Raw genomic sequence first — 13636 nt, 5'->3', positions numbered from 1 at the left:
AGGTGCAGATTCATGAACTTTCTTACCCCTCTATCCTCCACCCCCATGGGGCCCTGTGCATATCTTTATCATGCTTTTTTTGTTGTAACACGGTCTCTGTGTTTGTCTTCCCTCTTAGATTCCTAGTTCCTTGAGAACAAGGATTGTATGTAATTTGTACTTTAATCATCAGAACAGAAGTTAAACACAGATGGACTTAGAGGACATTATGTTAAGTGAAAGAAGTCAGACACAGAAAGACAAACACTGTATGATCTTATATGTGATCTTATATGTGGAAATTAAAAAAGCAGAACTCATAGAACCAGAGACTAGAATGTTGGTTGCCAGGGGCACCTGGGTTGCTCAGTGAGTTAAACATCTGCCTTCAGCTCAGGTCATGATCTCAGAGTCCTGGGATTGAGTCTGACGTCAGGATCTCTGCTCAGCAGGGAGCCTGCTTCTCCCTCTGCCTGCTGCTTCCCCTGCTTGTGCTCTCTTTCTCTGAAATAAATAAATAAAATCTTTAAAAAAATAACTTTTAATCTCACTGATATGTGAAATTAAGAAGCAAGAGAGGAAAGCAGAAGAGAGGAAAAAATGAAACAAGATGAAACCAGAAAGGGAGACAAACCATGAGACTCTTAATCATAGGAAACCAACTGAGGGTTGCTGGAGGGGAGGGGGTTAAGGGATGGGGTAACTGGTGATGGACATTGGGGAAGATATATGTAGTAATGAGCACTGGGTATTATATAAAACTAACGAATCACAGACCTGTACTCCTGAAGCAAATAATACATTATATGTCAATTAATTGAATTTAAATAAAATTTAAAATAACCATTCAATTGGACATTCTTTCCTGCTTTGTCGAAGATTAGTTGACCATAGAGTTGAGGGTCTATTTCTGGGATCTCTATTCTGTTCCATTGATCTATGTGTCTGTTTTTGTTCCAGTACCATGCTGTCTTGATGATGACAGCTTTGTAATAGAGCTTGAAGTCCGGAATTGTGATGCCACCAACTTTGGCTTTCTTTTTCAATATTGCTTTGGCTATTTGAGGTCTTTTCTGGTTCCATATAAATTTTAGGATTATTTGTTCCATTTCTTTGAACAAAATGGATGGTACTTTGATAGGAATTGCATTAAATGTGTAGATTGCTTTAGGTAGCATAGACATTTTCACAATATTTATTCTTCCAATCCAGGAGCATGGAACATTTTTCCATTTCTTTGTGTCTTCCTCAATTTCTTTCATGAGTACTTTATAGTTTTCTGTGTATAGATTCTTAGTCTCTTTGGTTAGGTTTATTCCTAGGTATCTTATAGTTTTGGGTGCAATTGTAAATGGGATTGACTCCTTAATTTCTCTTTCTTCTGTCTTGTTGGTGGTGTAGAGAAATGCAACTGATTTCTCTTGCATTGATTTTATATCCTGACACTTTACTGAATTCCTGTACAAGTTCTAGCAGTTTTGGAGTGGAGTCTTTTGGGTTTTCCACATATAGTATCATATCATCTGCGAAGAGTGATAGTTTGACTTCTTCTTTGCCGATTTGGATGCCTTTAATTAGCCTCTTCAATAAATGGTGTTGGGAAAATTGGACAGCCACATGCAGAAAAATGAAATTGGATCATTTCCTTACACCACACACGAAAATAGACTCAAAATGGATGAAGGATCTCAATGTGAGAAAGGAATCCATCAAAATCCTTGAGGAGAACACAGGCAGCAACCTCTTCGACCTCAGCCGCAGCAACATCTTCCTAGGAACATCGCCAAAGGCAAGGGAAGCAAGGGCAAAAATGAACTATTGGAATTTTATCAAGATCAAAAGCTTTTGCACAGCAAAGGAAACAGTTAACAAAACCAAAAGACAACTGACAGAATGGGAGAAGATATTTGCAAATGACATATCGGATAAAGGGCTAGTGTCCAAAATCTATAAAGAACTTAGCAAACTCAACACCCAAAGAACAAATAATCCAATCAAGAAATGGGCAGAGGACATGAACAGACATTTCTGCAAAGAAGACATCCAGATGGCCAACAGACACATGAAAAAGTGCTCCACATCACTCAGCATCAGGGAAATACAAATCAAAACCACAATGAGATATCACCTCACACCAGTCAGAATGGCTAAAATTAACAAGTCAGGAAATGACAGATGCTGGCGAGGATGCGGAGAAAGGGGAACCCTCCTACACTGTTGGTGGGAATGCGAGCTGGTGCAACCACTCTGGAAAACAGCATGGAGGTTCCTCAAAATGTTGAAAATAGAACTACCCTATGACCCAGCAATTGCACTGCTGGGTATTTACCCTAAAGATACAAACGTAGTGATCCGAAGGGGCACGTGCACCCGAATGTTTATAGCAGCAATGTCTACAATAGCCAAACTATGGAAAGAACCTAGATGTCCATCAACAGACGAATGGATAAAGAAGATGTGGTATATATACACAATGGAATACTATGCAGCCATCAAAAGAAATGAAATCTTGCCATTTGCGACGACGTGGATGGAACTAGAGGGTATCATGCTTAGCGAAATAAGTCAATCGGAGAAAGACAACTATCATATGATCTCCCTTATATGAGGGAGAGGAGATGCAACATGGTGGGTTAAGGGGGTAGGAGAAGAGTAAATGAAACAAGATGGGATTGGGAGGGAGACAAACCATAAGTGACTCTTAATCTCACAAAACAAACTGAGGGTTGATGGGGGGAGGGGGTTTGGGAGAGGGGGTTGGGATTATGGACATTGGGGAGGGTATGTGCTATGGTGAGTGCTGTGAAGTGTGTAAACCTGGCGATTCACAGACCTGTACCCCTGGGGATAAAAATATATTATATGTTTATAAAAAATAAAATTAAAAAAAATAATTGGAGAAAAGGAAGGAGACAAATAGAATAGAAAAATGTGAATGAATGGGGATAAAATGAGGTATGTATGTAGAGGGTTTAGGTAAGCAATGATATTTGGAAGCAGTAGTTGAACTGAATGAATGAATACATGGATTTAAAAGTCATATAACAGCATCTGGTGGCATGTCTTACCTACCTTTTATTCTAATTAATTAATTAATAAAAGATTATTTGTTTATTTTAAAAAAATAACCATTCAAATAAATAAAATCTTTAAAGAAAAAAGAATGGCTGTTGCTAGGGGCTGGGGAATATGGAAAATGGAGAGATGTTAGTCAACGTTTACAAACTTTGAGTTATAAGATGATTAAGTTCTGGAGATGTAATGAATAGCATGGTGACTGTAGTCAAGACTGTATTGTATATTTGAAATTTGGTAAGAGATCGTTAAGTGGTCTTACCACATACAAAAAAAGTAACAGATGGGTTATTTAACTTAAATATGGTAATGACCTGGTAATTACCTATAACCATAATCATCATCATCATCAACTCTACATGAATAAAGCTAGAAATAAAAAAAAAAAAACCCAAACTGTACAAATAAAGCAAGAAAAAAACCCCTACAGAACTTAAAGTCTTTAATACAAATGTTTGGACTTAATAAACTGTCCACTGTGTAACTCAAAGCCTCATATAAAGGATAAGTTTATATTTCAGTGCCAGAAGAATATACATAGGTTACTTTATTGGACACTGAGAACTGGAGCATCTAACTACATATGTCCCTTCATTTGCCATGAACTTGTGATGCTGTATCAGGTAGTAACTAGTATGTATGTTTTTCTGGACACTTAAAGGAAATATGTAAGAATAACATGGATCTTCCTTAAATTCAGTTTAGTTGAGTATAATTATAATAAAATGTTCCTGGGGTTCCTGGGTGGCTCAGTGGGTTAAAGCCTCTGCCTTCGGCTCAGGTCATGATCCCAGGATCCTGGGATCGATCCCCGCATCGGGCTCTCTGCTTAGCAGGGAGCCTGCTTCCTCCTCTCTCTCTGTCTGACTCTCTGCCTACTTGTGATCTCTGTCTGTCAAATAAATAAATAAAATCTTAAAAAAAAAAAAAGGTTCCAGAGTTCCATGTCATCTTTTGTTCTGAGAACATTCTTTCTTCTGAAAACAGAAATGAGAGAACTGATGAGTCTTACGCTGTTTCTTTCTTTCTTTCTTTTTTCTGTACCCTGTTTCTGTAACTCCTTATAGGTAGCAAGTGTAGTCTAGTATCAAAAGAAAAAAATTAGAACATCAACTGTGATTAATATTTCAGGTAAGGAAAATGACAAAGCAAATACAAATTTGTTTAGCTCTAGTGAATTAAGTTGAAAATATGATTATTAACTCCTTGTTCCGTGCTCAAAAAAGAAATTCTTTGTGGACAACTATTTGTGCTCTGAAATTCTTTCTCTCCTGAGTTTTGTATTCTAGTTTGACCACGTTTTAGCATTTTCTCCTAATGCACACATAGGTAGGAAGTTGATCTCTTCACAAGTCTATAAACCCTTTTGAAGCCATAGTAGTATCATGGAGTAATTATTTCTCCATGTAAATAAAATAAGTTCTAGCTTGAGACTCCTGGGAAATTAAGCTTTCTATTTTATAGTTGCTCTGAACAACTTATAATAGTTGATATTGAAGCAGCACCTCTCTAAAAAGTTTTCTTTGTAATAGTGTCTTCAGGAGGATTATCAATACTCACAGTGATACTACCAAACTTTAACCATTTCAAAAGAGATGAAGAAGCATGTTCCATCCTAGTGTGCACCAAGCCATTTAAAAAGTAAGGTGCCTTATTTTGGTTCCTGTCTGATGGTTACTGTCCCTGGGGTTGCTAATGCTACACCGAGTGCAGTATAAGAATTTCCTTCTTGAGTATTTGTTTCTCAGGACTTTTTTTTGCTATCTAAGGGAAAAATAATGTATGTTTCTTATCACTAAGCTTCTTAATTTCAAGAACTCATTTCTGCTAAGGTATCCAGCTGGGCTACATTGGATGATAAGGCTCACACTAATTCACCTGCAGCATCTTGATAAACAATCTTTAATGATGGATGAAGGGAAAGTAGTTTTTTTTTTAAGATTTTATTTATTTATTTGACAGACAGAGATCACAAGCAGGCAGAGAGGCAGGCAGAGAGAGAGAGAGAAGAGGAAGCAGGCTCCCTGCGGAGCAGACAGCCCGATGTGGGGCTTGATCCCAGGACCCTGGGACCATGACCTGGGCCGAAGGCAGAGGCTTTAACCCACTGAGCCACCCAGGCACCCCAGGAAAGTAGTTTTCACCTGACAGAAGAGCATGTCTTCAGGCTGTTAATAGATGCTATCCAAATGAAAGCGCGTTTAGAAAAATGGTGAAGATAACATTTGGTTACCTATGCAAGAACCAGTATTTTCCTGGAAGCCTATAGAAAAAAAAGTCCTATTAATTCAATCATTGTTTCTGACTTAATATCTCATTAATTTGTACCAAGCAGGCAATACATTTGTGAAAATAAAACTGATTGGTATGAATCTAAGAAAAACGGTCTTGTAGTATTCTAGTAATATACAATAACTCAAAATAAACTAACAAAATATTACCAAGTGTGTCTTCTAAATATCCTTCTTTAATCAAATGAAACCTTTATAGCTAAAATATGAAATACTTATGAAAGACCAGAAAATGAGTGAGATAAATAACCTATCTCATGATGACTTTTGCCCTTTTATTTTGCTCAGTAAAAGTTTTTAAGGAGAATGCAAAGATAAACCTCATCTAAATCAGGATGAAATTATCCTTCTGAATCTAAAGTGAGGATTCTTCACTTCTGGGGAGATGACTTAAAATTTTAATGTCATTTATTATATCCCAACACTCCTAAGTAGGGTTTGAAATGGTTGAAAAAAATAAAAACAGCAATGAAGCATTTTTGCTAGCATTGCAGCTTAAGTACAGAAAACCAAATGTCGTAATCATGGGAGCCACATAACTGCTACTGATTGACCTTCACTTTATGGACTTTATGGACTTTGGTAGGTCAGGGAGATTCAGAAACTGATGAGTTATATAGTAAATGGAAAACAAAAACCCAATGGTTGTTTAATGAAGATAAATGCCCTTCTGAAGTAGGAAGTAGGCTTCTAACAAGCAGCACTGTGGTATTATTAAGTAATAAAAATGAAAATGTTCTTAGTTTTGCAATAAGTAGAGACGGCAAAGATGTAGATATGAGTATTAATTGTATCTGCCGCTTATTGGATAACTTTTGTGGGCCGGGCATATGTAACATATTACATTATTCTGAACTCCCTACATGGAGCAATTTTGCCTTTATGGTTAAGGAAGCAAGGTTCACAGAAGTTGACTTTTCTGCTCATGAAGTATTCTCCCCGTCCTTTCCCCTTCTCACCGTCCTCCCAAGTTCATAATGATCTCTGTGGTTAATGGAAACCCAGTATGGTGGGGCGTGGGGAGGGGCGGGAACCCAAACCACTTTCCTTTTATCGCACAACTTGCACTTGTTTCAAGAAAAGTTTACCCTTGAGTCACTAGATAAGCTTTCAGGGGTCTGGGGTTGCAGCAATTGGGAACCCTGCAGAGAAGAATCAGATTATAAAGTTGGTAAGATGATTATAGGTGACTTCTACAGATGAGGGTAGTGAGTAAGGGGAAGAAAAAAACAACCAGAGAAACCTGTGAAGTTAAGTGGGCCATTGGATGTCACTCAGAACACCAATAAATTACCCAATTTGTCAGTTTGTCTTAAAATTGAGTCTTATTTTGAATTAATCATACCATTTTTGCTTCTATGACACACAATGGCAATACCTTAATTGATTTGTATATTTCAAACTTTTACTAAGCCAACATGCCAGTAATTATAAAACCCGTTTTTCTACTAATAAATTAAGCAATACTGTTCCCTAAAAACAAAATATCAACAAGTAAAATAAGCAAAGCAAATACTGGATGTGAATTTATCATGTCAAATATTTCCATTAAATAAGGAAATGGACCTATGTGCCTATAAGAAATAGACAAAATTTCAGTGATGTATGCCAAAGACTTTTCTTTGGCTAATCTTAATAAAAATTAAAAGTGAAATCTGTTATTCTTTCTTTGAAATAGTTATGATTGTTGAGAATTTTTCCCTTGAAACTTTAGAAAAATGATTTTGTTTTACTATTTCAAATTGGACCTCAAGCTTTTTACAAAAAGTACCAAACCACTCATAAGTCTAATTTAATAAAGAGAAGAGGTATATTTTGAGTATTTTCTATACATTATATATTTAGGCTGTCCATATATTTGGACTCAACTGCCATTAAAAATGATTTGTGTGATCATTACAGATCCTGGGCGCAAAAGATCGTTAGATTTGTCTCTACCTTCAATTTAAATTCACAACTATCTATATAGAAATAATTATGTAAACGCATGCTTCCTAAAAATCTGAAACTTCTCAAAACAATTGGATAAATCTACATTATGAGCAAATAGAAGATAAGCTCATGTCCAATGAACACAGCAAAGCTACAGTTTTTCATGGAGTTTATATTCTAGCAAAGTGGAACAGAAAATAAAACTATAATCTGCATATATATTACACAGAAGTAACATAGAAAAACATAAAATGTAGAACAAAATGAGGTAGGAAACTTTTAAACTGTGAGAAAGGGAAATGAGTCAACAATAATTTAGGGACTAGAGGTGGCACCAATGTGACAGTAGTTTGCATCAATGGAGAGGAGGAAGACTGCAGCTACAATATATCTTTCCAGAGAGAGAAGGTCAAAGTTAAGTATTAGGCCTTTTATATTTTCCTTGTCCATCAGAAATCCAAGTGGGTACATGGCTATCAGTTGGATATATGAAATTATAGTTGAGTGTCTGTTTTCTTTCTTTTTATTTTTTAAATATTTTATTTATTTATTTATTTGGCACACAGAGACAGCAAGAGAGGGAACACAAGCAGGCTTCCTGACAAGCAGGGAGCCCAATGCGGGGCTCAATCCCAGGACCCTGGGATCATGACCTGAGCCGAAGACAGATGCTCAACGACTGAGCCACCCAGGTGCCCCTCGTGTCTGTTTTCATCCTAGAAATAAACCTCCAGGACAAGGACTCAAGTATACTCGATTTATTTTGGGGTAAACCCAGGAAGCACTGGGAAAGTGGGGGAAATGAGACTGAAAAGGGAAAATGGTCAGTAAAGGATAAGTTACCAAGCAAATTAATAACAGTGGGGAATTAGGACTAAATGTCATTAGGGAACACTGGGATCCTCTGTAAAATAAATCCCCAACCAGAAGGATGAGACAGATCTTCATATATTAATTCCTGTCAGTGATTTGTTGAGGCTGGCTTTCAGGAAACATGTATGGTTAGGCAATTCTGGCCTGCTTCATGTGCAGGCAGAGCAGGATTAGAGGCTAGAGAACTTCCTTTGGTGAACAGATGTAGACTTTGGCAACTGAAGTTGTTAGGCAATTGAATGTCCTGAAATAGTAATACCTGAGTGGATATGGTTACAAGGCAGACATTATCTTCAGAGAGAGAAGAGGACTGGGGGCTGTCAGCATTCAGCACTTAAGGTTATGAGACTGGATTAGATCCATGAAATAAGGCATAAAAATGGAGACAGGGACTGGCATGGGAGGTAGTTCAGTGTTAAGGAGTCAGGCAGAATAGGTAGAGCCTCAAAAGAATCCAGGAAGGAATAATCAATGAGGTAAGAGGGAATGCAAGAAGAGAGGGTACTCTGTCCTGGGAGCAACGTGAATAAAATATATTGAGAGGGGAAGAGCTGCATCACATGATCTGGATAGATTTTTTAAAAATGGAAAAAGACTGAGAATTTACATTGGGACTTACCATGAAGGTCATTTGGGACCTTAACAAAGCAATGTCCAGTAACAGGTGAAGTCAGAATAAATTAATCTTTTAAAAGAATATGACAAGGGAGGGAGAGAGTCTAGTCAACTCATGTAAGGATGTTGATTGCAAAAAAAGAGAAATGAAGCTGTAGTTGGTGGGATTATGAGAAGGCATTTATAGAGTCTGGCCACACTCAGTATGTTTGATGAATGTATGGAGTAATGGAGAATTAAGTGAAGACCTCTTTGCCAGAAGCTTTCAAGAATACAGGGACAATATGGAGACCCTTTTTCCTCCTGCGATATTTCCTCCCTTTTGCACAGTGAAGCTCAAGATAGAAACATATCCATGACTATTGAGAGATACTTAACTATGGAGTCTCTTGGGGATCAGAGGAGATGAGTGGTAGAAAGCTATTGAGAATGAGGCATGAATATGCCTTAGGTTCCTGTGGAGATTGGAGGAGACCATTATAGATACCTGTCGGTGTGAAGATGGTAAGGACTAAAGCCTGGAGATGGAAGTGTGTTTAAGTAGATAAGTCAATGAGACAATTGTTTTGTTTTGTTTTGTTTCTCTTTATTTTTTCAAAGTTTTTATTTATCTATTTGAGGGAGAGCATGAGTGGGGGAGGGAGAAGGCAGAGGGAGAGGAACAAGTGACTCCCCACTGAGTAAGGAGCCCAGTGTGAGGCATGATTCCAGGACCCTGGGACCATGAGCTGGGCTGAAGGCAGATGATTAACCAACTGAGACACCCAGGTGCCCCAATGAGGCAGTTGTTTCCAAAACAAAAAGCACATACAAGGCTTTGGTGTGGGAGCTGAAGAAGAGCTCTAGCTTGGTACCTGGCCAAAGGAATCTCCAGTGTCAAGCTCAGAGAAACAGATGCCCCATTCTCTTCTCATGGAGAACATAGCCCTTTATTTCCAAATCTGCATACTGGACACATCCTGGCTGAGCAAGAGGATGACCTCTGTTTTTAGAGAAGTGTAATAGTTGAAATCAGAAAAGTTCATCACATGGAATCCAGGAATGCATGAATAGAATTAAAAAATGGAGTACTTTGGCATTTCTAATCTGGCCAGGAAAGAGAATGTACCTTGCAAGAAAGGGTGAGGATGAGGGGAAGAGGTGATTTTATCATGTAGTTCTATCCTGTTATGTTTTGTTTTTAGAGTAATAAAAGAACTCAGCAAGACCGGAGACCCAGCTCTAGTGTTTGCTCTTTACCTTAATCTTTGTGTGGCCTTGGGGAAGTCTAACAACTTCTTTGATCTTACAATGTAGAGGAAAGGGAGGAAGAGAGTTTTCTTTCTTAATATGAGAGCTATAACAACATGCTTATATGGTGATCAATATGATCTCATAAATATGAAAGTTACTATGTTAGTTATCACCTCAAACTGGTTATCCTGAGCAGGCAAGTTTAGAAAAATTGTATCAGATTCTTCCTTGAACTAAACATTTGTATTATCAAGTTAGGTTGCCTAAACCTAATTTTCCAATTTTTTCCTTTTCCATTCTGGTGACCTTCATTTCTTCTCTCTCTCCTTCCTCCTGTAATAACATATTGAGTACATACCATGAGACAGGACCTTTCCTAGGGCCTAGTACATAAAAGGATGGCTATACTATTTCCTTCAGGAAATTTTGAAATTCAAGAGCAATAACCAAAGAAACAATTGAAATAAGTAATTTAGGAAAAAACAAATCCAGAATACAAAGACTATAGAATTCGTTGCTGGAGAACAATTATTTAAACAATTATTTAAACAATAATATTTAATAGTAGGTGGGAATAACTATTGATCATCTACCAAACCAGATTTCTTTCTGCACTGTTTTTGGATAAATGGAACACAAGTAATACAGGTTTTGCTTCAAAGCGTCTACTGATCTCCCATTGTAATTTGTATCCCATTTTAATGAAATAATCTGATTTGAATGACCTCCACTTGCAAAAGACTAATTTATCATCATCTTGTGCAACTTTGACTATAATGCCAGCTCTCAGGATATGAAAGAGGCATATTCCAAAGAGTAGCATTTTAAGTAAAAGCATCAAATCAGAGCCAAACAACTCCTGTGGAAGTCAGTCAAGAGACTGTACCAAGTGTCAATTTAAGAAAGCCTTCAAACCCCTAGGTGTTTTTGAAAAACTTCCCAAATAGCTCTTTTGTGGAATGGGGATGATCTAAATGAACATTGTTTCACACCCAATTTGTTGTGCATAGTTTATCCTGCCTTCCATGCCCATTAGATTCCAAAAATGCTTTGTGTGCAGCCTGGGAGAGGTATAAACAAACAAAGTACAGGCTTGATTGTACTATGGTAATTGGAGCTTTGCACCTCACACAGCCTCATTGTGGGTGTGCATATTTTCTAAAAGCTTACAGTTTGAATAGATCTCTCCCCCCTTTTTGTAGAATTGGTATATACATGTATTTTATTTTTAGATGTGAAATATGTTTCAAAGCGCAGTAAGCTCAGAAAAAGATTTTTAAGAAAATCAGTTGCATATGTAGGACAAATTGGTGATGTAGAATGCTTGTGATCATGGCACAGAGCCTCGCTTTTGAATATTTTTCAGTTCCTACTTGTGATGATGTGGCCAGAAAATTAGCATGTTGTTTCGGTTTGTGACATATTTGCATTTAAGTCAAATGTTAAGTAATCCATCCATGTGGCACCTTAACTAAAATAAATAGGTAAGTTCTAGTACTTTTAATGAAAGTCCTATATTATTATTCATTATATGAAAGCATCTAAATTTTTTGAGAGACAGATGTTTGCTCATCTTGCTCAGTGCTATTTACTGCTATTTTTCCAATACCTAGTACAGTGTTGAATAGTTGAAAGGGTAAAGTGTTGAATTGCTTGCCTTGGGGTAGAAGCTTTCTAGTGTTTCACTCTTAAGTATAATGTTAGCATTAGGTTTTTCATAGATGTTCATTATTACTAGTATGCTGAAAATTGTTTTTATGAATAAGTACTGAATTATTTCAAATACTTTACTATAGCTATTGAAGAGATAATATGGCTTTTCTGTCTTATTCTATTAATATGGAAGTGACATTGGATGACTTTCAACTGATAGATCTTGTATTTTTGGAATAAGGTCTACATGCTTATGATGTGTTATTCTTTATATAAATTTCCAGATTCATTTGCTACATTTCTTTAAAGATTTTGTGTGTATGTTCATGAGGTACACTGGAATGTAATTTACTTAAAATGAGTTTATGAATTTGCCAAACTTTGATATCAGAGATGTAGGGAGAAGCTATCCTCTATTTTGTGAGAATTTTTATATAATGGGTATTATTTCCTCCTTAAATATTTGGAGCAATTCACTGCTTAAGATATCTAGGCCTGGAGAATTTTTTGTGTGTGAAAAATTTTAATTGCAAATTCAAATTCTTTAATTAATATGGGAACATTTGTATTTTCTACTTCTTCTTGTGTCAGTTTTGGTAACTTGTGTTTTTCAAAGAATTTGTTCATTTCCATGTAAGTCATCAAATTTATTGGCATGAAGTTCACAGTATTCTCTTACATTCTTTTAATGTTTATATCATTTGTAGAAAGTAAATATTTGTCGAAAGTTGAATAAATAAGTAAACCACAGAAATTTACCCAAATTTGTTTCAACTCTCCACTGTTTTTTTAATGTTTGTAAAGCAAAACAAGAAATGCATTTTGATCAGACAGAAAACTTAAAGCTCAGAAACTTTAAACTACATTTTATAAAGGAGTATATAGATATGAATGAGAGGAAAATAATTTTGAGGAAACATGAGCTTCCTCAACTTGCTCCTCATCTCCCCCACCCTATTCTCCTATTGTGACAACTCAGGAAATGGTCCCCCATGGGCCGCATTAAGAGTTCAGCTAAATACATTTTCAAAAATCAATGAACCATTCTCTAACCTTACTCACTGCAGAATGAAATGTTTTTCGTCTTCACATTTCTCATAATACTTAATACAGTGCTTTGTGTTGAGTGTTCAGTACATGTTTCATTCATGAATTGAGACAAGTGTCTTTGACCCTTAAAGAAATCAAAATGATCAATTTATGAAATAAACTATGCCTTGTGGCTTATATAAAATTTAAGTTTAGAGTCTTTTATAATTTCTAGAGCTTAAAGAGGCTCAGCACAGTAAATTTACTCTGATATTTATATGAAGAATATTTGATCAAGTACAATATTTCTGCCTTAAAGTATGACCTCTATCCTTGCTAATTTCCAGACTCTGTAACCATGCAGTAATTAGACAGACAGGGCCATTAGAAGTTAGTGCATTTCTCTTTCTTTTCATAAATTTCTGATGTGATCAGTTTATTTACTGAATGGAAAGCCAGGATTTGATGCTTTATTAATATCCTGACTTTATGTTTTATATCTCAGCATGAAGCTTCTTTCCTTTAGACATTTGACAATGACTAAATAAAAGGCTCCCAATTGTAAAAGAGAAACAAAATCTTTTATGTTTACCTTTTCACAATTTGGCTGTGTTCTTTAACGGGGTTCATAAAGATATTTCCAGCTCTGAAATATAATTTCATTTACATGGGGACTAATCAGCTTTCCTTCAGTCTTTCATCACCTCCTATAATTATAAGGAATTATTCTTTTTAAGCTTTAAAACAGAGTCAAAGATCCTCAAAAATTATTCATCTTCTTTTTCTTTTGAGCCTATTCTCAAATTCAGAGGTACAGTGAGATTTTCAAGTTTCTGCAAGTCACATGAGTCGGCTTTTTCAGGCTACAAAATGTGAATTCTCTGAATTAGCATATGACGAAGATGTGCCTCCACCTAGTCTTTACCTTCCAGCACATAGCCCTATTACAATTCAAG

The sequence above is a fragment of the Enhydra lutris genome, unplaced genomic scaffold, assembly GCF_002288905.1.
Source record: "Enhydra lutris kenyoni isolate GAN:26980312 unplaced genomic scaffold, ASM228890v2 scaffoldscaffold22, whole genome shotgun sequence".
Lineage (NCBI taxonomy): Eukaryota > Metazoa > Chordata > Mammalia > Carnivora > Mustelidae > Enhydra > Enhydra lutris.
The sequence above is the reverse complement of the archived record's forward strand: the minus strand, read 5'-3'. Positions refer to the sequence as shown.